We start from the raw sequence: 27183 nt of genomic DNA, 5'->3' as shown, positions 1-27183 counted from the left end.
AAGTATCATCTGCAAATTTTACCATTACATTTCCCTCAAACATATTTGTACAATCGTATGTGTAAAGTGAATACAATATAAGTGAATTAAGACACAACCCTGAGGAGCGCCCCTGTTCAGAACAATACGAGAGGAAAAACGGTCACCAATCTTGACTTGTTTTCAAAGCTCAATACCAACTATCCTTTTACCAATAATCCTAATCTTATGGATTGTATTTGACACTTGCATTATAAATAAATAAATAAATAAATAAATAAATAAATAAATAAAAAATAAATAAATAGATAGATAAATTTTTATGTATTTTTATTAAAAGGGCCAGTAGCTGAAACCGTTGGTGACTTTCCCTGTCCATTTGGTACGTGATTTACACCTGAGAAGGTTAAAGTTATCTATTGTCTTATTGTTCATCTCCAAAAGACATGTTGAGATACATGGTATTCCACACCTCAACTCAGCTGATATAATGACTTTGCCTGATTTTTTGTGAGTGATTTAGTTAAGAGAAAGTTAAAGTCTGATTGTTCTACTCCAATTTGAACAGAAACTGTGCATTTTACATGTCCATTGATTCTGAGTTGGCAAACTAAATGTTGGTGTTTCAACATGCATTAGGGGTATTGCCCAAGAAGTGACGATTGATGTACAAAACAAAACAAAACTGAAAAAACCATCAAAAGTTACAGCTACTGTCTGTTAAAGTGCCTCTTACTCTTGTAAGTGTAAAAGATTGACTTCATTTATGTTACATTGATTCCTTAGACTTTAATCTTTTTGTTTTATTTTAATTTAGGAACAGACTGCAAACACTTTGATGTTACAATAACCAAATGATAGAGGGCGCTGTTAGCCTATCAAGTGTTGAGTAAAGACCAGTCCTGTAGGGTAGGTGTTTATGTCTTATGACAAATTTGCAAAATCATAGTGTCAGAATTTTGAGACAATATGCTGATTTTATCTGAGTCTGTGCACCAATATTTCACATCTATGACAACACAGCAACATACCGGGAATCAGGAACAGAAAGATAGACCTGTTATGAGAAAGATAGACCTGTTATGGTTATGACACAAACAATGGCAGGAAAATTATGCAGAAATTAATACAAATTGACTAGTGCAATTATGTTATTTCATTTTTGCCGTGCAAATCAGACACAATGTAATTGTGATTTTTTTTTTCATTATTTAGTGGTTCTGTGTAAAGAATTACTACAAGAACACATACTTCATTATTTTAATATGCACTTTATTTATTTATTTATTTATTTATTTATTTATTTATTTATTTATTTATTTATTTGTTGCAACCCTTTAATAGCAGGGGCTCACTGAAAACAATAGGAGTAGCAAATTACACTTGGCACTGGAAATGCAAATAAAAAGTCACAGAAAAAGTTACTCAGTTGCACTTAGAGAACTATGTCACAGTGATCATCAAATTTCCTTTCTCAACCTGTAATGTTTAATCAATCTTGGCATGCCTATCACTTTATTTTTATTTATAACTGACAGTAAAATAGAGCAATTATTCATGACAAAATTCTACCAAAACCATAATAGCATACTGCTGCTGTGACTTACTGTTGTACCGTATAGGACTTTTCACTAGCATTAACTCAGTTTTCTGTGTAGCTAAGTACAGACAATTCAGAATTGTTCTTTATGGCTGTCAACACTTAATAATTTCACAAGTTAAACTTAAAAATTGGTGGCAGGTCATTCCAAAAACTGAATCTTTATGCCCTGTCAATTTATAATAATAATATTCTCGAGCATTGTGTGAAAAACTTGAATAAATAAAGAATGAATCAAAGTTTTGAAAAATTAGTGTTTGAGAGCATCAACTCAGATCAATAGTAATGTGTAAAATTATATTTAGGGAAAACTATTGTTACATTGCTTCCATCAATCAGTGTACATGTCTTCAATGAATATAACTTTGTTAACATTATGCAGAATGTCAAATGCCAAATCAATTATGACACTGAAATTCCTTTTTTTAGGGTTGTTTGTATCTTTGGCTGCATTCACAAAAATGGGGGGGGGGGGGGGCTGGAGGAATTCAGGGGGTATATGAATATTTTTGGGTAGCAGATGGGGACTTGAAATTTTAGCTTTGGCAATGGGGGACCTGAAAATTTTTTGATTGAAATATTAGATATTATTGCCTGAATACATGGGTTTATGTGCCTGAGAGCAGGTGACAAATTTGCCTGATGCCAGAGGGGCAAATTGTCTCCTGCTGTGAGGGTACATAAACCCATGTATTCAGGCAATAATATTTTTATTACATGCCTTTCACAGTTAACACTATATGACATTTGGTTACATGCAGGGCATTTTCAAACAATTTTACCATTATTGACCAGCATCAAACAGATTTTCACGAATGTCAAAATAGGAGATATTTTAATCTAGTGTTTAAGTGTCTACCGTAGTTGACGTCGAAAATGTCAAAGTGTTTGACTTGACCGGGTAACCATGGTAACCAGTCAGTACATCATTCATTGGCCCGCTAACTCCCCGGATGTTCCTATTCAAATCAATGCACAGATTTGCACTCACATCGAGGCATGAAATAAAACATTTTAATGTCATCAAATTGTTGTTCTGTAACAGTAATATTAGTAATAATTAAACAAAACATAGAACATTTTTGTCATATTTTTCATGACTTTGTCTAAACGTGTATGAATTTTTGTAAAAAATCAAAACACATGAGCCTAGTAATGGGACAGAAGCTGCCACTGATAATTTTTTAAATATTTCTGTGCAGTATATCAATTACAGTTTCTTGCTGTCTCCCTACAGCATGCTGAAACACACAATATTCAGTTTGTCGACAATAAGTCTGATTATGTAAATATGTATTAGGTGATAAATGATTTACAATCCAGACTGACAGTCAGTTGTCAGTGATACAAATGCACAGTACACATACACAGGCTGTGTTGGCAAGCTGAATACTGGATAATTCAACATGCTGGGAAGTGGAACAAGAAACATTGTTGTACAAACTGAACAAAAATATTGTCAAATGCAGTGCACTGCATACTGGCAGTGACAGAGAAAGTGAAATATACTTGTACACAAGATCAGGCCTGTGTACTGTTACTTGTACACAAGATCAGACCAGAGAGCAACACATGATGTGGAAGATCAGGAGACTTGAAAGTATCAGGAATTTTGGAATTGTAGCATATGACTATAATCAAATATTAAAGAAAAAGATGGGGTCACCATGCCTGATTTTCTAACTTTTCACATTCTCATTGTAAAATAACACAAAAGTAAAACTTTGAACTGAAAAGACTGTAATTTAATGAAAAAATATGCTACTAAATGGAATTATTTTTTTTTTTTACCAAATTTGCAATTATTACACCCAAAATTTCAGAGATTAATCTCTGAAATTTGGGTGAAATAATGACAAATTTTGGTATTTATGTATTTGTTTTATGGAATATTTTAGCCTTAAACTTAAAGTTTTGGCAATACCACCCATCTCATGTTCCATATGCCATCCTGGCTTGCTAGGTCAAAGGTCACTTTGGGAAAATAAAAGTCAATACACAAAAGTTGGCTATTGACACGTGGGACTCTTTCCACCAAACTTTACTTGATTTTAGCAAACTTAAATAACTCATGCTTCTCAGAATGTTTTACTCAGCCATTGGCACGATAGAATGAACAAAGTTGCAGGAGATTTTTTCGTAGTATGGTGTGGCCCGGGAGATTGTGTGGCATCAACGATCGAATGCAGGTACAGCCATCTATCTTGTCGTACACTGCATGCAATGTGCAGATGAAATCCAATTCGCCTATTTTCGTTTGCCTTTGTTGGCATTTTATACGTTCGCTTTGGAAAGTCATTTACCAGTGTCATGTCAGTTACTGGCTGGAAACTTTCTACCCTGGTATACTTACGGAATAAAGACTCTTGAAGTTGAACTGGGGCTTACTGACCATGGTCTCCTTGACCTTCAACAAAATGACCTTCGACCTAACATGGTTGTTACAAAGGCAAAGACAAGCAAAACGGAAAGTGAAAGTATAGCCATTTACTCTGTATTTGTTATTGCTGTAATATAGCGGCTTTAAGTTACTGAACTGTCAAACATATCAAACATGTAAATTTTGAATTTGACAGATGGCAACATTGTTTGTATGAGTGGGAGGTATCATCAGATTAAAAGTGTTTATAATAACCACAGCCTGTATATGATGGATTAAATGAACCACTTGATAAACTGTCATTGATATGAATTCTCACAATTTCTTAAAGACTTGCCTATTTTTCAATACCAAGCAATGTAGAATCAATTTTGTGTGTGAGCTGAAAGTGTAGATACAGAGTTGAATTGATCTAAGATAGCAGTGTATACGCCCATCTTCAAATTTCCTGGAGAGGGTTTAATATTTTTTTATACCTCTCAACCATCTCTAGCAGGATTTAGGAAAGATATTAGCCTTTTTGATTCTATTTATCATTTCTGCAGGGAATTTGTCCAGAAACTGTTAGCAAGGGATGGTCTTCAACTTAACCAACATCCCGGTACAGGTTTGATGGACTCTGTCTTTTGCAGGGATTGTCAACAGTGAAATGAAATGTATTAACTGACGGAACAATGTCAAACTTTCTTTCTACTTTCAGATCAGATGGTATCACTATCACCAGGCTTACTTAGTCTGGTAAGCCAGAAGTGAAGGTGACTCTGCCTGAGAAAGCTAGCAAAGATTTGTGTACTGACAGTGAGAATGTCAGGGAGCTTTTAGGGTGCCAATAACTGTACTTTTCCAAGTAGACAAATCAATACGATGTAAGGAAGGCAAAAATGGCAAATCTGGAAACTTGAATATGTCCATGAAGCACAGAAATATCACCAAGACAAAGAAAATTAACATAATGTCTTTTGACTACAGTCACACTGTTACATTGGTCACTGGATTTCATTCACCAGAACTGAGTAAGAATACACTGGAAAAATTCAGTGGTGACAATTCAAAACCAATTTCAAACGGTGATCAACTAAATGATACTGTTATTCAAGCAGCACAGAAGTCACCAGCTGAACAGTTTCCCAAAATAGCTCAGTCTTTAGGTCAACTTTATTAAGTGTCACTGAATGTTTATTTCTTTCAATAGGTAACAGAAGAGATGTCCTATACCGTCCTGGTCAAAGGGTAACTGTATCAACAATGGACTATTAGAGGGGATACTGTCAATTATTATGAGTTTTAATCACACTATATCTACATCAACCATCTTTGTGCCAGGTTTGTTCATTCTCACAGATTCAAGGCAAGTCTGTCAGGGTTAGCCACATTCCATTCCAGCAACAAGAGGGAGGTACAGATTGTGGCTTGTTTAAACATCCATTTTCAAGTTACCTGGGATAATTGGTTTGCAAAAAAACATTTCGACCCACTTCCAAAATGTAGATCCACAAATAGACGAAGGAAACCTGAGGTAATTCAATAAGAATGTTTATTGTATTTGCAGACAACGTGAAGGGAAAAAGACGATTGCACAATATGATGGATGCAAGGAATGGTGTGCAGACTGTGTAAGATATCCTGGAAGATGAAGATGTAGTAACATTCTGTCTGAGGTATGGCTTTTATTTAAATTGTAAATAACAAACACACAAACACATGCACACACACACACACCTATCTATAGATCGATCTATCTATCTATCTGTCTAGGGCAGGAAGTGATGCAGTTGGAGAGTATACTCATATCCATGCAGTAATATTCTATCTGAGGTATGGCTTAATTGCAAATATATAGCGAACACACACACACACACACACACACACAAACACACACACATACATATCTATCTATCTATCTATCTATATATAATAACACAAAATTACTTCAAGTACAAAGTAATGATATCTGTTCCTTAAGTTTCATGCATCCTCTCTGCATATTGCATGATTGTACAAGAAAACAGAAGTAATGCAAAAACTAGGGCAGGACTTGATGCAGTTGGAGAGTCTGGAATTTCTCCTGAATTGAATCATTGTTTTTTAGAGAAAATTTTTTTTAATTTTTTGGGTAGTTTTACTTTGTTTCCCCCTTATTTGCCAAATTTATATCCAAGATCCACATTGATATATATATTGATCAGAATTTATTGCTAATGTTTAATCCTACGTTTAAAGTGAGGAAAAATGATTTCAAAAGTGGTTTAATTTCCGGATACAGTTTTGTAGTACCAAAGGTCAATGGCTTTGCTACACCATGAAGGTAGCACAACACAAAGCTAACATCACTTGATTAGGGTCAAAGGTTTCAGTGTTGGCTTTCTGAGTTCATTGAGACTTTTTGGATATTTCTGTCTGGCTCATACTGATTCTACTCTTTCAATGTAGAGATCTTGAATCTTAATTTATACATTCACTTTAAGCAGCAAAGTGCTCAATGACAAAATCTTACTAAGGGTGTTATTGCTATATCTGATTTTGTCTGTACATTTCAGTGTATATTTCAGTGCACAGAAAGTGATGCTACCCACAATGCTCCTTGATTTGTACAAACTGAGATCACATGTTGACCTAAGCAAATTTCTCTTGTACATAAATAATTCTTTCACATCTTAAGGCATTGCTTTCATGACAATGCTTTCTAACTTTTCACTTTGGTTATCGAGGTCAATCCCTTCTCCACTATGGAGATAATATTATCTGCTGATATTTCTGACTGCCACACACAATAATTTCAGTTGAACTTGGGGAATAATACACCAGTCAAATAGAATGTATGTTGGTTAGATATTGCTTAACATGAGAGGTACCGATACTGTGACTGTATAAGTCACAATATGTTTTCACTTCACATGGAAACATAGTACGGTGCATGGAAGGTGTTAAAGAATGAAGAATTGGTCAGAATCAGTAAACTAAAGTGTCATGTTTTGTGTGGAGATTTTTAATGTTTTTTTATTGAATTACATTACCCCTTTGTCTTTGCAACGTAAATGAAAACAGGAGACTAAATTGCATGTTTAAACACCCGTTTCACCTAATCTTGCAAACATAGCTGTGAAGTATATCATACATTTATTTCAAATTTACATGCTATGATTAGCTTTGTCCAAAACCAGTGATTCAAATTTTAATTTTTCTTTGATATTATTCTATTTTCATTTCAGTCACATATATCTTCCAGATCTTAAATCTCAGATATAAGTGCCCTGCATTTTCCAATCAAATCTTTGCCTTCACAATATCAAGATAGCTTGGTTACAATTATAATAATAATTTTTGTATGTATTAATGATGGAAATTCAAATTTTACAAAACAGTGGACATGAATGTTAAAACAGATATTCATTTCATAGGGTACTGAGTCAGATGTTCTCTTGCTCTACCAGGCTGAAATGTGTGTTCTGAATTCTTTTCCAGTTGTTACTGAACCATGTCAGATAGAAAGAAGTCTTTACTGTTTAAAAAGAAAGACACAGGAATAAGTTTTAGAGTGGAAACATTTCTTAAGCGACATAAGAATCAAGAAGAAAAAGAGTTCAGGTCTGTTATTTATGTGCATATACGCATATGATATAAATAGTCTTATCCCACAATCCTTCACTTCACCTTCCAGACTTCACTGACACTGAACATGAATTGTGAATCCATCAATTGCATGTCTAGACCCATAAGCTTGATTTTAAAGATTTATTTTATGCCGGTAAACCAACTAAATCTGTAGTTATAGACCTTTTAATGCTTTATTTTTGGCTTATGTAATGTAGTAGTGATGCTGTCTGTATGTCTGTCTGTTTACATGATATCTCAAGAATTGCTGATCCAATCTGAATAAAATCTGGTGCACACATTGTGCCGTTCACACACAGGCCATTAAAATGCCTCTGAAAAGGCTCTCGTCCAAAATTGGCATAAAAAGTTACGTGTTGACACTCCCGAGTGGTTCAGAAAAGTTTCCAATTTGAGACGTTTAGACTGCCTGACCTAAGCCGGCGTAGGAGTTAACTCTATCAACAACTCACTGTGTGGATGGACTGAGCCGCTTCAGGGGCGTGTTACAGTATTTGTAACATATTAAACAACAACAAACATTCATTTTCCTTTCGTTATTGCTGCAGAGTCAGTGCAGAGTCTGTCATAATCAATTGGTGCAGGTGTTGCACACAATTTTGCTTAATCCTGTAAATCTTCAGTATTCTCATCATGTAGTCAGCATTCTGTGTCGTTTTAAATCATGTGTTTTAGTGTCATGACAAAAGTTAGTACTGGACAGAACCTACTGAAAGTACCGGTACTAGTAGTTGTTGCGTACAGGGTTTCAGTTATGAATTTAGGAACATCTAAATGTCAAGATTTTGAGACATAATGATTTTGTTTCATGAATGGTATCTGAGGATCATATCAAATTGAAATCCCAGCAGACAAGGTCAAGGAATTAAAACGTCATGATGACAGTGACAAAATACACACAATTAGAGTAAATTTGCTGTAATAGACTTAATAAATCCATAGCTGTACATTTAATATATCTTGCCTTTCAGAAAGAATTTAAACACGATACAAATACTTGTACATTTATATACTTTACACAAAATGAACAACCGGTATGTAAAATTACATTGCATCTTTCTGCTAATTAAAGCCACTACATTTTCAGCCTCTATAAAAAATTCTCACAAAGAGAACAATTATGCATCTACGTTTAAGTAATTTTTACAGTCTACTGTTTCTAATTCCTCACTCTATCTAGCTGATACAATCATGGTGATAGTACCATTTCCAAATAGCTTTCGATAAACAGTGGAAGAGCTCAGCTGAAGAGAATTGTGAACAAAGGAAAGGTAATTGTTGTCCATGTTTTTGTAAAAAAAAGTGAAAAATGGCTGTATACAGCATGTACATAGTGTTGTGAACACAGGTCTGTATACAGTGTGTACAGTGCTGTGAAAACAGGTGTGTATGCAGTGTGTACAGTGCTGTGAACACAGGTCTGTATACAGTGAGTACAGTGCTGTGAACACAGGTGTGTATGCAGTGTGTACAGTGCTGTGAACACAGGTCTGTATACAGTGTGTACAGTGCTGTGAACACAGGTCTGTATGCAGTGTGTACAGTGCTGTGAACACAGGTCTGTATGCAGTGAGTACAGTGTTGTGAACACAGGTCTGTATGCAGTGTGTACAGTGCTGTGAACACAGGTCTGTATACAGTGTGTACATGTGCTGTGACCACAGGTCTGTATGCAGTGTGTACAGTGCTGTGAACACAGGTCTGTATACAGTGTGTACAGTGCTGTGACCACAGGTCTGTATGCAGTGTGTACAGTGCTGTGAACACAGGTCTGTATGCAGTGAGTACAGTGCTGTGAACATAGGTCTGTATGCAGTGAGTACAGTGCTGTGAACACAGGTCTGTATGCAGTGAGTACAGTGTTGTGAACACAGGTCTGTATGCAGTGTGTACAGTGCTGTGAACACAGGTCTGTATGCAGTGAGTACAGTGCTGTGAACACAGGTCTGTATGCAGTGAGTACAGTGTTGTGAACACAGGTCGACTGTATGCAGTGTGTACAGTGCTGTGAACACAGGTCTGTATGCAGTGAGTACAGTGTTGTGAACGCAGGTCTGTATGCAGTGTGTACAGTGCTGTGAACACAGGTCTGTATGCAGTGTGTACAGTGCTGTGAACACAGGTCTGTATGCAGTGAGTACAGTGTTGTGAACACAGGTCTGTATGCAGTGAGTACAGTGCTGTGAACACAGGTATGTATGCAGTGAGTACAGTGTTGTGAACACAGGTCTGTATGCAGTGTGTACAGTGCTGTGAACACAGGTCTGTATGCACTGTGCTGTGAACAGAGGTCTGTATGCAGTGTGTACAGTGCTGTGAACACAGGTCTGTATACAGTGTAGTGCTGTGAACACAGGTCTGTATGCACTGTGCTGTGAACACAGGTCTGTATGCAGTGTGTAAAGTGCTGTGAACACAGGTCTGTATGCAGTGTGTACAGTGCTGTGAACACAGGTCTGTATGCATGTGACAGTGCTGTGAACACATGTCTGTATGCAGTGTGTACAGTGCTGTGAACAGGTCTGTATACAGTGTAGTGCTGTGCGTGAACACAGGTCTGTATGCAGTGAGTACAGCGCTGTGAACACAGGTCTGTATGCAGTGCGTACAGTGCTGTGAACACAGGTCTGTATGCAGTGTGCAGTGCTGTGAACACAGGTCTGTATACAGTGTAGTGCTGTGAACACAGGTCTGTATGCAGTGTGTACATGAGTGCTGTGAACACAGGTCTGTATGCAGTGTGTACAGTGCTGTGAACACAGGTCTGTATATATACAGTGTGTACAGTGCTGTGAACACAGGTCTGTATACAGTGTGTACGTGCTGTACGTGAACACAGGTCTGTATGCAGTGAGTACAGTGTTGTGAACACAGGTCTGTATGCAGTGTGTACAGTGCTGTGAACACAGGTCTGTATGCAGTGTGTACAGTGCTGTGAACACAGGTCTGTATGCAGTGTGTACAGTGCTGTGAACACAGGTCTGTATACAGTGTGTACAGTGCTGTGAACACAGGTCTGTATGCAGTGCGTACATGTGCTGCGAACACAGGTCTGTATGCAGTGTGTACAGTGCTGTGAACACAGGTCTGTATGCAGTGTGTACAGTGCTGTGAACACAGGTCTGTATATATACAGTGTGTACAGTGCTGTGAACACAGGTCTGTATATACAGTGTGTACGTGCATGCTGTGAACACAGGTCTGTATACACTGTGTACAGTGCTGTGAACACAGGTCTGTACACTGTGTACAGTGCTGTGAACACAGGTCTGTACACTGTGTACAGTGCCGTGAACCACAGGTCTGTATGCAGTGTGTACAGTGCTGTGAACACAGGTCTGTATGCAGTGAGTACAGTGCTGTGAACACAGGTCTGTATGCAGTGTGTACAGTTTTGTGAACACAGGTCTGTATGCAGTGTGTACAGTGCTGTGAACACAGGTCTGTATGCAGTGAGTACAGTGCTGTGAACACAGGTCTGTATGCAGTCACGGTGCCCTCCAGGGACCGTGATGCAGTGAGTACAGTGTTGTGAACACAGGTCGACTGTATGCAGTGTGTACAGTGCTGTGAACACAGGTCTGTATGCAGTGAGTACAGTGTTGTGAACACAGGTCTGTATGCAGTGAGTACAGTGCTGTGAACACAGGTCTGTATGCAGTGTGTACAGTGCTGTGAAAACAGGTCTGTATGCAGTGTGTACAGTGCTGTGAACACAGGTCTGTATGCAGTTTGTACAGTGCTGTGAACACAGGTCTGTATGCAGTGAGTACAGTGCTGTGAACACATCAGGTCTGTATGCAGTGAGTACAGTGTTGTGAACACAGGTCTGTATGCAATGAGTACAGTGTTGTGAACACAGGTCTGTATGCACTGTGCTGTGAACACAGGTCTGTATGCAGTGTGTACAGTGCTGTGAACACAGGTCCGTATACAGTGTAGTGCTGTGAACACAGGCTGTATGCAGTGAGTACAGCGCTGTGAACACAGGTCTGTATGCAGTGTGTACAGTGCTGTGAACACAGGTCTGTATGCACTGTGCTGTGAACACAGGTCTGTATGCAGTGTGTACAGTGCTGTGAACACAGGTCTGTATACAGTGTAGTGCTGTGAACACAGGTCTGTATGCAGTGTGTACATGTGGTGCTGTGAACACAGGTCTGTATGCACTGTGCTGTGAACACATGTCTGTATGCAGTGTGTACAGTGCTGTGAACACAGGTCTGTATACAGTGTAGTGCTGTGAACACAGGTCTGTATGCAGTGAGTACAGCGCTGTGAACACAGGTCTGTATGCAGTGCGTACAGTGCTGTGAACACAGGTCTGTATGCAGTGTGTACAGTGCTGTGAACACAGGTCTGTATACAGTGTAGTGCTGTGAACACAGGTCTGTATGCAGTGTGTACAGTGCTGTGAACACAGGTCTGTATGCAGTGTGTACAGTGCTGTGAACACAGGTCTGTATGCAGTGTGTACAGTGCTGTGAACACAGGTCTGTATGCACTGTGCTGTGAACACAGGTCTGTATGCAGTGTGTACAGTGCTGTGAACGCAGGTCTGTATACAGTGTAGTGCTATGAACACAGGTCTGTATGCAGTGTGTACAGTGCTGTGAACACAGGTCTGTATGCAGTGTGTACGGTGCTGTGAACACAGGTCTGTATGCAGTGTGCTGTGAACACAGGTCTGTATACAGTGTGTACAGTGCTGTGAACACAGGTCTGTATGCAGTGTAGCGCTGTGAACACAGGTCTGTATGCAGTGTGTACAGTGCTGTGAACACAGGTCTGTATGCAGTGTGTACAGTGCTGTGAACACAGGTCTGTATACAGTGTGTACAGTGCTGTGAACACAGGTCTGTATATGCAGTGTGTACATGCACAGTGCTGTGAACACAGGTCTGTATACAGGGTGTACAGTGCTGTGAACACAGGTCTGTATGCAGTACAAGTGTATGAGTGCCGTGAACACAGGTCTGTATATACAGTGTGTTCAGTGCTGTGAACACAGGTCTGTATAAAAGTGTGTACAGTGCTGTGAACACAGGTCTGTATACACTGTGTACAGTGCTGCTGATGTGAACATCTGTACACTGTGTACAGTGCTGTGAACACAGGTCTGTACATGCACAGTGCTGTGAACACAGGCTGTATGCAGTGTGTGCAGTGCTGTGAACACAGATCTGTATGCAGTGTGTACAGTGCTGTGAACACAGGTCTGTGTGCACTGTGCTGTGAACACAGGTCTGTATACAGTGTGTACAGTGCTGTGAACACAGGTCTGTATACAGTGTGTACAGTGCTGTGAACACAGGTCTGTATGCAGTGTGTACAGTGCTGTGAACACAGGTCTGTATACAGCATGTACAGTGTTGTGAACACAGGTCTGTACACTGTGTACAGTGCTGTGAACACAGGTCTGTATGCAGTGTGTAAAGCGCTGTGAACACTGGTATGTATAGAGTGTGTACAGTGCTGTGAACACAGGTCTGTATGCAGTGTGTACAGTGCTGTGAACACAGGTCTGTATGGAGTGTGTACAGAGCTGTGAACACAGGTCTGTATGCAGTGTGTACAGTGCTGTGAACACAGGTCTGTGTACAGTGTGTACATGAGTGCTGTGAACACAGGTCTGTGTACAGTGTGCTGCGAACACAGGTCTGTATGCAGTGTGTACAGCGCTGTGAACACAGGTCTGTATGCAGTGTGTACAGCGCTGTGAACACAGGTCTGTATGCAGTGTGTACAGTGCTGTGAACACAGGTCTGTATGCAGTCTGTACATGGTGCTGTGAACACTCAAGGTCTGTATGCAGTGTGTACAGTGCTGTGAACACAGGTCAGACTCTGTATACAGTGTGTACAGTGCTGTGAACACAGGTCTGTATACGTACAGCAGTGTTCTGCCAAGCTTTTGCATCAGTGGGGTCTGAGGGCCCATGGAAGCTCAAAAAGTGGGTCGCTGTTGAAAAAAGGGGGTCTTTCTCAAGACAGTTATACACTTTATTAGGTTCCATACCCGTGTTGTTGTTTCGAAGTTCGAACTCGCAGATTCCATGAGTGCTGCGGTTTTATGGTCCTACCTACAGTGTACAAGGCGAGTAAGTGTACTCGTTCGGAAATTCATGTTGTCTCGGGTCATTGTATGCTTTATGCATACTTTGCAAGTCATGTGGTTGTTTTTGGCATCGTAGTGGAGCCAGCTGAAATCACGTAACCATTTTTCATGAAGACGTCGAACATGCCTGCGTGACAATTTCAAAACTTGCGTATGATTTTACGCAACTGAGTTTTTATTTGCGTAAAATGTATTCAAAATGCGTACGGCTAAGGAATCAGTATCTGAAGTGAGTTGGGCAGTCTTTTCTGTAGAACTTGGAGGGTTTCCTGTAATGCGCATGCTCTATTAATAAAAAACAACAACCTGGGGGGCTTCAAGGTGTAGCTGAACGCTTGCCATGCCGTGATGCAAGTCCCGTATATATGATCGTTGAACAGCCCATTGAGTTCATGTTCAAAGAAAAGACCTTCTGACTGTGAAATTAGTGTTTTCAAAGGGCCAACAAAAAGCAGATACTGTTCAAAGTCCAGCGGGACCTCTCAAGAATGCAACCCGACAGATTCTAAATGGTCATCCGTAAACACTTTCCAAATAACATGCGACGTAATGACCATTAACTGTATTGTGTTACCAACAACGTAGACTCGATCGATTCTCGAAATTTTTGCATCTGTAGTGCCATTGTCTGTACAGAACTGATTGACGTGACGTTTTGTGATGATGAAATACAATGTTGCATAAAGTGCTGCGGTCTGCTAAAATCTAAAATGTTGCAATATCATGATAAATGTCACTTGCAAGCAGGTGCGCCTTGCGGACCCGATGATTGATTTTTTTGGGGTCTTCAATTTTATTTTTGCGGCAATGGCGCAAGGCCGCGGCCTCGGCAGAACACTGGTACAGTGTGTACAGTGCTGTGAACACAGGTCTGTATGCAGTGTTGAATCTAGGATCTTAGGATTGGGGGACATTTGGGCCCACTGCCTTAAATTTTGGGGGACATTTTCAAAATTTGGGGGACAATTTTTTGGCAGCAAATTTGCATATTAATCTGCATATTAAATTAGCATTTATTTAAAATAAGTCTATGAAGTCTTTGTACATCTATTCAAGAATATAATTGTTTTGAATAAAGTATCACAAATTCACTCACATTCATAGAAAAGATGCAGCACATTCTGTTAGTCTCAAGAGATAATTCTTTCAGTATTATGCAAAAATACAATTGACAATTTCCCCACAGTGAGAAAAGTAAGTTCATTTGTCATTTCACAGCTCTCATTGATAGAGCAGGACTTTTTTTAATGACTAAGTAGTCTCGATCTCTGCAGCAGTAAGTTCCCATAGACATAAAAGGGTAACCTAGGGAGTCTAGAGTGATGACGCTTTGTCCTAAGCAAGTTGGAAAATGGCCGACACCATGTGCTGCATCGAGGCAAAACAAACACAGCACAACGTCCCGACTCTGACAATGCAAGCCGTGCAACTATTAGTAAATGCATTCTTACTGAAGAACTTGACATATGACCCTCTGGTATAAGATCTGAATAGATATTCACTGTTGTTCTCGCTAGATCGAATTTCTTGGCAAGCCATGCATGCGTGACCGTGGCATAACGACTTTGACAAACAACATGAACCAAGCTACGTCTAGTATCTCGATCCATGTGGACACATGAAATGTTTCAGAAAATTTTGGAATTTGGTTTGATTTCCGCTTGATCAAGAACATGTTTTTTCTTTTTGAATGGAATAGGTGTGTTGGCTACATTTTTCAAAAACCTTTCTGTGTGAGAGTTAGTTTGAAATTACTCCCGTACGTGAATTTTTTTTCTCGTCACGGCTGTCAGTCAGTACATTCACAAACAAGTTTTATTGACAATGTAACAAACGCAAATGTCATTTCAAAACGGACGTGTGCTGCTAAAGTATTTATAAATGAAATCATTGGTAACATTCTAGCAAAATATAGCAAATCATCACGCAAAGTGGACCTCCCCTCATTGTGAGTGCGCCCAAAGTGACGCACTGGGTAGATTTCAGAGCGGGATTTTTTGCTGAAACGCGTCAATCCCGCGATGGCGCGCTCTAGATTCAACACTGTGTATGCAGTGTGTGCAGTGCTGTGAACACAGGCCTGTATACAGTGTGTACAGTGCTGTGAACACAGGTCTGTATACAGTGTGTACAGTGCTGTGAACACAGGTCTGTATGCAGTGTGTAAATGCAGTGCTGTGAACACAGGTCTGTATGCAGTGTGTGCAGTGCTGTGAACACAGGCCTGTATACAGTCAGTGTTTGATCTAGAGTGCGCCATTGCGCATTTGCGCAAAAAAAACAGCTATGGCGCTATTTTCACAGGCCATGGCGCCATTTCGGGCGCAATATTTCAAGACCGGCGCCTGGTAGTTTGTTTCTGCCAAGCCAACACGAGGAGACAACACGAGGATTTACCGTAACGTGGTATATATTCAATCACGACATTTTGCGACAATGACGTAAGTTGGGATGACGTCTTTGACGGGACGTGTGCAGAAGGCCATGCGTAGCTATGCCAGCTGTACGATGCCAGCGGTACAGGAGCAGCGGTACGATGGTTACTCTGCCGCACAGGTTATCGTAACGTTGCTTGGATAGTCGTTCGAGGCGGGCGGCCGCAGGTCGCCGTTTACTTGGCCAAGTAAACGGCGACCTGCGGCCGCCCGCCTCAAACGACTATCCAAACAACGTTCACGATAACCTGTGCTCTGCCGTGGCTATCTGTAAAGCCGTCGGGTTGTCTCCTCACCCACGCCTGACGATGAAGGAGGTACAACGATGGAAGTGTCAGAAACTGACACGCAGACCAATGTTGCCGGTTCGCAACACAACCGGACCCAGCAGGTGAATACAATTTTGGGAATTTTACCATTAACTTCGATATTTAAGGCTACCATATGTAAGCTTAGACTGTGGTACGTTATGATCAAATGGCAAGCAATGCTTAAACGGTATAAATATTTTACATGATTGAGTGGCCGGGACTGGTATTCAGTGCATGGTGTCGTTGACACTAATTTCTGACATTCTTGGGGTGATCAAAATATCCGAGTAGTAGGGAATGGTTATGTTTGTAAACTGGCTGCGAGTTTCCGAGGACAAGTCACTTGTTTATTATACGTGTGGCAGTGATTCGCATACCAGCGTGGTAGCCACGTGGGGTTTCCAGTCGTACAAAAACGGTTTAGATATTTCATATTTCTGTCATCAAACAAATGGAGAAGAGAGTGAATATTTTTGTCTCAGTTTAATTTTTCTCTAGTATACCTAAATCTAGTATTTTACAGGTTTGATAATTTATTTACGTGAACTTATTTACGTGAACCCCCAAATTTTATTTAGTCCTTTACTCTAAACTTGAAATTTTGAAGAAATATAAGATAAAGGACACACTCTCAAATCTAAGTTTATTATTTCTCTGGATACCAAAATCTAGTATTTAACATTTTTAATAGTTTATTTTTTTAATTTATTTACCCCCTCTTTTTATTTTTTTCCTTTACTCTTTACTTAAAATGATTCAGAATTCAGAAATGGTACATGTTAGGGTGAAATTTTTATTAAAATCAGATTTGCATTTCAGTGTTTACAGCTCAATAAAAAAATCATATTTTCTTCTCTCAGGTGAAGTGGCTGTCACAATGGCACTGGCTGTACTATGGACATGATGAATGGTAGCTGATGGTACATGTCTGCAATAAAACATATGCATAATCATCAGTATTGAGTTGAGAAAATGGTCAAAATTTGAAAAAAAACGAATAAAAGTGTGTTATTAAATGTTGACTCACCTGTACGTCTGTCTTTTTGTAGAGATCCTTCTTGCGGGTGAACTGCCAGTCACTGCAGTAACTTCATATTATTTGATTAAAGGGACAGTAGCTGTCACTTTTAATAGGCTGCTTTCAGTGTTTTTATTCTGAGTATCAAAATGGTTTTTGTAATTCTTAAAAAATCAAGTTTGTCAACAAAGTCTGTATATCCACTCTATTTCTAGCAGTGGTATTGTTGACAATTGAATCTAAATTAAATTGTGAACAATAAGGGTTTACTATACAACTAAAACATGAATAACTAAAACGTAGTTGACAAACTGAATGCTAGTGAAATAACTTCAAGCTCAATAGAAAACTGCCGTTGTTGGATGACACACAGAAAGAAAAATATCAACAGTTACAGCTACTGCACCTTTTTTGTCAATTCCTTTAGCACAGTGGAATCTGTCTTTGCAAGTGTTGCCTGGCAACCCAGTCTGTCCATTATAAGCCTTTAAAAACAATTAATTGCAATATATTTAATTTGATTAATAATTCTGGGGGACCACTTTTTATCCGCTAGTTGGGATCAACAAGGGCCCTCTTTAAAAATTGCAAGGGGCCCAGCATGGCCCCCTTTTTTTGCCAATGGCCCCTTTTTTTCAAGGGAGTGGGCCCACGATGGCCCCTATTTTTGAAGTCCTAGATCAAACACTGTACAGTGTGTACAGTGCTGTGAACACAGGTCTGTATACAGTGTGTACAGTGCTGTGAACACAGATCTGTATGCAGTGTGTAGCTGTGAACACTGGTATGTATACAGTGTGTGCAGTGCTGTGAACACAGGTCTGTATGCAGTGTGTACAGTGCTGTGAACACAGGTCTGTATGCAGTGTGTACAGTGCTGTGAACACAGGTTTGTATGCAGTGTGTACAGTGCTGTGAACACAGGTCTGTGTAAAGTGTGTACATGAGTGCGTGAACACAGGTCTGTGTAGAGTGTGTACAGTGCTGTGAACACAGGTCTGTCTGCAGTGTGTACAGTGCTGTGAACACAGGTCTGTATGCAGTGTGTACAGTGCTGTGAACAAATTTAAGGTCTGTGTGCAGTGTGTACAGTGCTGTGCCCTTATGAAAATTTTCTGTAGAAATTCTATTGAATATTGATGACAAAATTCAATTAAAGTGATACAGAATTTCTACAGAAATTCTACTGAACCTTTATGGAAATTAACGGAGTTTAATGGAGTTTTGGCCCCCTTTTTCTGTAGAAATTCAACAGAATTTCTGTATCATTTCTGTAGAATTTACAGAATTTCTATGTAAATTCGATACACGTTCTACAGAATATCTGTAGCACTATATTGAATTTATACCACATTCTACAGAATTTTTATGTAGAATTTCTGTAGAACTATATTTAATTTCTGCACTCTTTACAGAAGTTTGTTTGTCTTATACGAGTTCAATCTCTTAGAAAGTATGACAACAATATGTGTTAAACTTTTATTAAGTAAGGAGTACCACCTTATGATATTGCCATAGATACCCAATGCAATGAATTACTGCAAAACTCACAAACAATCAGGCAGCAAGTAAATTATAAACATGTAGTTTATTTCTAAAAGAATTATGATTAACAATCGTTCGAAACTTGATGAAACATACAGGGACTACAAAATATAAAGCAAACTACACATATGAATGCAAGGCCTACCTCTCCAGTCTAGCAGTTTTGAGTTGTCAACTCAGCCAAGTGCATAATTAAAGTGTTGTGTATCTTAACTCACGTAATTTCAGTTGATGCTGCAATGTGGATCCTTACAGTTGTGACATATTAGTGAGCTCCCTTCTCCATAACACTGTTAGAATCTTGCTAATGGACCTTGGATCCTAATTTTCCATGGAATTTGGAGTTGAACTTTAGTACTTTTCATAAGAGCCATGTGCACTGTGGACTGCCTCAAGTTCAAATGAATAATGCGTGGCTACACTATTATGTAATCAGCCCATTGTAAAGGCAGGAAACTATTTGCATAACAAAGCAAAGGCACAGGTCAGCTCACTTGACCTAGGATCTAACAAAGAGAGTCAGGTTGGTCTGTGTACAGTCATGAAATGTACAAAAGGAATGGTACAATTGAAACTGTATACATTTTCCTGGCACGTGTGTGTAAATGAAAATAACTTTTCAGAATTAAAGGGTACACGAGAATGTGCTTAGAACTCTCCATAGGTATATGTCACTACCTTTTCCATATTGAAACCAGCTATATATATGTCACTGAGTTCTTATCAAAGCTCATGCCAACATGCAAAAACATGAACTTAAGTCTGAAACAGTGTAAACTGTGGGAAAAAAAAAACAGAAAAAAAAATTTCCACAAAAGCTATGGAACTGAAAAATTCCATAAAAAATATGTTTAATTTCTGCAGATTTTCTACAGAAAATTATCAGCAAACTTCAATAGAATTTAAAGTTTCTATACACATTAAAATTCTATAAAATTTAAATTTTTCTACAGAATTGTATTGAAAATTTTCAATTGAATTTCAATGGAAGCATATTTCCATCAGATTTCCATAAAATATACAGAATTTCTATAGAATATCAGAGTTCAATAGAAGATCTACAGACTATTTTCGTAAGGGTGGAACACAGGTCTGTGTGTATTGTGTACAGGCAGTGCTGTGAACACAGGTCTGTATACAGTGTGTACAGTGCTGTGAACACAGGTCTGTAGCAGTGTGTACAGTGCTGTGAACACAGGTCTGTATCAGTGTGTACAGTGCTGTGAACACAGGTCTGTATGCAGTGTGTACAGTGCTGTGAGCACAGGTCTGTATGCAGTGTGTACAGTGCTGTGAACACAGGTCTGTATGCAGTGTGTGCTGTGAACACAGGTCTGTATGCAGTGTGCAGCTGTGAACACAGCAGGTCTGTGTACAGTGTGTACAGTGCTGTGAACACAGGTCTGTATGCAGTGTGTACAGTGCTGTGAACACAGGTCTGTATACAGTGTGTACAGTGCTGTGAACACAGGTCTGTATGCAGTGTGTACAGTGCTGTGAACACAGGTCTGTATGCAGTGTGTACAGTGCTGTGAACACAGGTCTGTATACAGTGTGCAGTGCTGTGAACACAGGTCTGTGTGCAGTGTGTACAGTGCTGTGAACACAGGTGTGTACAGTGCTCAGTGCTGTGACACACAGTCTCTGTATCAGTGTGTACAGTGCTGTGAACACAGGTCTGTATGCAGTGTGTACAGTGTTGTGAACACAGGTCTGTATACAGTGTGTACAGCGCTGTGAACACAGGTCTGTATGCAGTGTGTACAGTAGCTGTGAACACAGGTCTGTATACAGTGTGTACAGCGCTGTGAACACAGGTCTGTATGCGGTGTGTATTCAGTGCTGTGAACACAGGTCTGTATGCAGTGTGTACAGTGTGTGAACACAGGTCTGTATGCAGTGTGTACAGTGCTGTGAACACAGGTCTGTATGCAGTGTGTACAGTGCTGTGAACACAGGTCTGTATGCAGTGTGTACAGTGCTGTGAACACAGGTCTGTATACAGTGTGTACAGTGCTGTGAACACAGGTCTGTATGCAGTGTGTACAGTGCTGTGAACACAGGTCTGTATGCAGTGTGTACAGTGCTGTGAACACAGGTCTGTATGCAGTGTGTACAGTGCTGTGAACACAGGTCTGTATGCAGTGTGTACAGTGCTGTTAACACAGGTCTGTATGCAGTGTGTACAGTGCTTGTTAACAACGGTCTGTACGTACATTAAAGATACTATGATATGACGACATTATTGAAAGTCATTTAACATTTTTACTTCAGTCATTCTTATTTGCATATTTTAATGAACTTTCCTGATGGGGGATATATACTTGGATTCAGAATTAATCTGTGGTGAATATTATTCATTATGTTGATCATAACACTTTCAATGAAGTTGCAAACATCTGGCAAAGGTTCAAATTTGCACATAAATGCAATATATAATGAAACAGGTGAGCATTTTCAGTTCATATCTGGTTATCTAAGTATGTTTTCAAAAGTGAACTGACTGTATAGTCCTTGTTCACTGATTTCCAATGAGGGATCAAATTCAGTACAATATTAGTGAAGCACTAGTAAAAGCAGTTGGTCTTTTATTACATTCAATATTTGTCAGTTACAAGTCATTTTCATGTCAAGGAATGCATACACATTCTGCACTTTGACCATTTTGACACCAAACTTTGCGCAAACCTGCTGTTGTCTGTGGCAGTGAGGGGACTATGAACAGTGCCCCCAGTGGTGAAATACATATAATATTTTATTTTTCTGTAATAGATCCATGGCCATTCTATTTCCTGGTGGTTCTATACTGTTAACAGAAATCATTTCATTCCACCAATCATCAATCATTTAATAATGCATTAAATCTGTACAGCAAAGACAATAGAGGACTATGCAGCCATAATATGAATGAAGAATTGGTCAGAATCAATAAAAATACACTTTAACGTCTTAATGGTTAGTTTTTTCTTTTCCATTGAAGGACACGACCCCTGTGAAGTGCAAGTGCAATGTTCATCAAAACAGGAGGTCAAACTGCATACTTCCTTGCCAGTTTCACTAATTTTGCAAACATAGCTATGGACTAAGTAACATTTAATATTTTACATTGACTTCATTTTATTTTCGTTTTAGTTACACATATAACTACCAATATCATTACTCTAAGAAAGTGCCTCGTACTTTCCTGTTTAGTTTTTACCCACAATTACCTTGCTACTTTAACTATGATTGATAATTAATTTGTAGTTTCACACATTGCCTTAAAGAGATGTCTTTTTCATTGAATCCAAAAGGTACTTGACTGAAATTTTTGTTTTGATGCACAATGAAAATCAGAGATTACAAAATATTAAACATCATTGTTGAGAGAAAGATATTCATTTACATGCCTATTGCCTCATTGCACAAAACCACATTGTACTTGTAAACATTTTCAACTTTTAACATTATGTTTTACTTTTTTCAGTTCATCACCAACTTGTCATGGGGAGAGAAAGTTTTCAACTTATAGCAAATCAGATGAAGTTGTAGATTTGAAAATTGAAAGGTAAGCAAAAAGTATTCAACTCACTGTGCCTGTATGATAATTAGGGGAGAGACTTGAAATTTTTGATCATATAGACGGGGGACTTGAAAATTTTTGAGGGTATTGAGGGGGATCTGAAAAAAAAGGAAGATTTCAATCGCGATTCCTTCAGCCCTAAATTCCCCTTAACATTTTTGAGTGCAGCCTTACAAGGCTATAGGTGACTGGTAATTTGTTATTATTTACAGAAACTTAAGGAGTCTAGAAATATTGTGCCATTATCTACTTAAGGTAGTATGCACCTCGAAAGTGAAAGACTTAAACTTTCCTCGAGGAATCTTTATACATGTCTCTTTCAAAATCAAGAATAAAAAAAGGGGTCACCGTGCAAATTTTGGTACTAGAGAAACAAATTACCAAGATTTACCGATATTCGAAATTCAAAATGGCCGCCATTCCTGTGTTAACTCTATGGGGAAAAATAAAAAATTTTCGAATTTCGAAAAACTAAGCCGTGAAAAGTTTTCTTTCACCAAGAGCTTTAAATAAACCCCCACATGTAGTATATCAGAGAGAATTGTAAAAATTTGAGGGTCCGAATGTATGTCCCGAGGTGCGTTCTACCTTAATTGGTGGTTGAAAATAATAAGACATGGAGTCAGCAAAATATTAGCGAAAAGTTTCTGAGATGCTGCACATAATGCAGTTTCAGTAAAGATCATCAGTATCAAAAGTCTCACAATCCAATTGCTACATTTTGCATAAATTTGAGGCATTCCACTGGGTATGTTAAGATAACATGTCATACATGCTAGACTTGTCCATCTAAACATACAGAATGTAACTTCAGTACGATTATTGATAGCCGCATTCTGTCTCAACTTTTTATTCTGTAGCCATAGTGATCACCTGATAAATGATTGAACTGAATAACAGATCACTTCCAAGTTTTAACTGGTGATGTTGTACTGGAATAGCTGAATGAGGTCATTCAGATCATTCTAGGTACATCAGGCGGCACAAAACCACTAATTAATTCCCCATAGGCCACCACAGTAACATTGAGCTCAATTTTCCTATTTTAAAAAATTCAGTGGCACGAATCCTCTTAACAGGTGTTAGGTCGATGTCAGCTTAGCTATTGATGAATTTTTTGTGTGGGCAAGTCCACGGAAATTTTGAGATAGCGATGAAAATAGCGCCCTCAGTGGTGTTTTTGACAAAATTCAGGCTTATTGTTATGATTTCTATTGGCCCTAGAACTCCTCATATTACCACAGAATGCTTCAGCCATTATTCACAACAGTCTGCATTTTGATTCAGGCAGAAAAATATCTTTGCAAAAAATACTTCACATTAAAGTTCAAACTTGACAAGCATCCATGCAGGGATCAAAACTTTAAGGTCTGCACTATTTTTCTTCCGAACTATCTTCATGGGTAACAAACGCGAAAGTGAATTAGTGGTCTGTGCCAGGACAAAAAAACATTCTCACAATAGAGATTTATGTTTCATAAATTTATAAACAGTATCCTGCTAGCAGAATTCAAGCACAAGTAAAATCATACAACATTGCAGTTCTTTCAGATGAATGGTTTTTTCCTGAAATTTGTCGTTGATTTAGGTGTCATTACATGTACAACAGCATTTCACTGAAGCACTGGTTCCTTAGAGGGCAAATAATCTCATGTTTGACGCCGTTTCTTGGTGATGTTGATTTTGATGTCACTCATAGTCTCTTGTTCATCTCTTGAAAGCATGTCTAGATACACAGACCTGGGCCTTTTAGACTAATTAAGGATGAACATTTAATAAGGTGATGATACCAGTAAACTTGAGTCAGCACATCAACATATCGTTAATAGTGTATATGGGCTATAATTAGCCCCATAGCTAAATTCCTATAATTATGATAATTTAGCTTTCAGATGGTATGTGATACTGCTGGTGAAACAAATGCTTCTCAAAGGTAGATGTTAGCAAATTTTTCATACTGAGATACTTGGATCAACTTTGCAGATACTAAATACCCTTGATCATTATGGTTTGTTCACAGATGAAGACTCTAATGGCAAGCAATGAGATCATCACGCAGTTATTCACTACAAGACATCAACTTACAATGGAAGACTTGATATATTCTTGATTGTGTTTACAGTTAACTTCAAGTTGAATGAACAGCCTGACCTGTTTTCAAGTTTCACTCAAAGTACAAATTACCATTTGTATGGTGATGTATAATTGGTTATGATTGAGTGATGATGGACTTGAGTTACATGTCAAAAATAAAAATGAGAAAAATCAAGATTTTATAGTATATATTTTGAAGTGGTAGTCAGTGTGTCCAATAACCATTGCTGTGTGACTGTTTTGCCAAATTAGAGGACAATATATTACCATTAGCATACACATACATAGTTGCTAGCCTGATTGTGTGATATCATAGAAATGATTGAGCTGGAGTTTACAATTTCTTAAAAAGTCTTTGATGTGAAAACAGCTGACACTTGTACATTGATTTTGATTGCATGATATCCCCTTGATGATGCAAAATATTGATTGAGACTGATTAAAGCAAATTCCTGTTTCAAAATAACAAAATATCTGTGATGTAACTTGGTCCCCTTCAACTTCAATGTCAACTTATTAGTCAGTCATTGTACAAATATTTATGCCATTGGAATTGCTATATTGAACATTGTACTCAGAAAACTTGATGAATATATTGTCAGTTGATAATAATGGCAACACAGTCCATGTAGCCGACAATGAGATGCAAATTATATGCGTAAAGGTCTCCTCGACTAACTTTCAGCTGGTTGCTCACTTTCTACTATTTTTATAGTATTTTATACAAAGGCACAGACTTATTCTACCTTCAACTTAAAACTGATAGGATTTTGTAGCTTGTTTCTTTACTATTTTTCATACTTTTTGGTAGCCGGTAACAGACACTTCGTGTTCGTGTCGGGTACATGGACGATCGCCATAATAATGAATGCATCATATCCTTTGAACATATATGATGCAATTCAAAACAGAATGTACTATCGATTCCAAGAAAAATTGTTAAGATAGGGATAAGATATCCCCCTCCTCCATCCAACCAACTGTAATTAGCAAAGTCTTATCTATGAACTCGCCCACCTTGCCAAATGACATAAGGGCCGTTCTGACACAGCATTTAACGACGTTCGTGAATGCCGTTGTTATGGTAAACAACGACGAAAACCCACGTGTGAGAACAGTTAACGACGGTGCTGCGACGGCGTCGATCTACGGCGTCGAATTTCGTCAGACCTGCAACGGCGCGCCGACGCAAATTGTGTGTCAGAACGGTTAACGACGGTGTAAACGCCCTCTCGCGACGACTTTTGTCCAAAACATTACCTCTGACCTATCAGCTCGAGTGCACAGTACGCATAGCTGGACTCGACACGAACCATGGAAGACAACAGATCTCTCGCTCCCGTTCAATGCCCTCCAGCTTTCAGGGGAAATAACTGGTCGGAAGATGAAGTAGCCCTCCTGATTTCCATCTGGAAAGATTCTTGGATTCAACAGATGATGGACGGCACGTCAAGAGACAGCTTAGTGTATCGTACATTAGCAGAGAAAGCCATGGCAAAGGGACTGAACAGAAGTGCCGATCAGATTCACAGAAAAGTGAAGGCCCTTAAAGCAAAGTTTAAAGAAGTGACAGACTCAAACAGACGAAGTGGAAGAGGTAGAAGAACGATGCCTTGTTTAAATGCTGAAGCAGCATGTACATGAAACGCATGGTCGATCGCCTACGGCGTCTTAAAATTTCTTGCGTACTCGTCATGGTCAAACTGAAGTACGTTGTGTCCATGTTGCTGGGCATTCCTGAGGCGACGATTGAACTGTTGAATCCGTCTGGATCGCATATGAAGGTGAAAATACAGGAGACACGCCGCTACAGTTGCGTCCTGGACATCCGCCATTGTTGTTTATATCCAACCTGTACTATAGACATATATTGAACGTAGAGGGCGCAAACACACGGTGTTTTCCTCAAAACACCGGAGGAAATTCCGTGTATGGACATAAGTAGAGATTAAGGGTTAATCCACAGGTGTTTACCAATCAAAACCGTTAGTTACCGGCGGCGTTGGTTTGGCTAATGGGAACACAGTAATACATACTTTTTTAGCCTAAAATACACAGTATATCTTTACAAACAAACAATCACTCAGACTTGTCCAACTCTTACCTCCATGTTTACCCTCAACTGGCTTCATCTTACCAATGTAATTGTACCACCATAGGCTTTGGTTCAACACTGGAAGAAGTTTCCTCTGAAACAAAAAAGTCTGTATGGTGATTCTGACATAGCAGAAGCCCTTTTGTCTGTTGGTTTCATTTCAGATTCTGGTGATGCTGATTCAAGGTTATATCACATGCATGAATGTATTAATGCATAGAAATGAATGAAAGACAAAGGTATATCAATCATATGATATATAGTCTGCACTATGATTGGTGTTCTCTGATTTAGAATATTGAGAACAACAGTTTACATTTGTAATACTGTTCTTCTTTTCTTAGTCTCTTCAGTTGCAGCATCATCAGTGTGGTGAAGATGAAAAAATCAAATCTCAGCTGGTTTATAATTATGGTGTTACATGTAGTAGCTTTT

The 27183-nt window shown here is 38.9% G+C and overlaps 1 protein-coding gene and 1 long non-coding RNA gene across 3 annotated transcripts in view; one reads left to right on the top strand and one right to left on the bottom strand.

Annotated features, from left to right (window-relative positions):
* The window catches only part of LOC139125244 (centrosomal protein of 63 kDa-like), a 513301-nt gene that overhangs the window by 55480 nt on the left and 430638 nt on the right, over positions 1-27183 (bottom strand). The window lies entirely within an intron of this gene.
* LOC139125260 (uncharacterized) overlaps positions 1-27183 on the top strand; it is a 172141-nt gene that overhangs the window by 3993 nt on the left and 140965 nt on the right. For both annotated transcript variants that reach the window (XR_011550170.1, XR_011550169.1), the window contains exons 2-3: positions 797-888; positions 5509-5617. This is a non-coding gene — a long non-coding RNA (uncharacterized lncRNA). The remainder of the gene's footprint in view (positions 1-796; positions 889-5508; positions 5618-27183) is intronic.

Source organism: Ptychodera flava (genome assembly GCF_041260155.1).
Source record: "Ptychodera flava strain L36383 chromosome 3 unlocalized genomic scaffold, AS_Pfla_20210202 Scaffold_25__1_contigs__length_14229661_pilon, whole genome shotgun sequence".
Taxonomy (NCBI): domain Eukaryota; kingdom Metazoa; phylum Hemichordata; class Enteropneusta; family Ptychoderidae; genus Ptychodera; species Ptychodera flava.
Note: the sequence above shows the minus strand (reverse complement) of the source record. Positions and strands in the feature narration are given on the sequence as shown.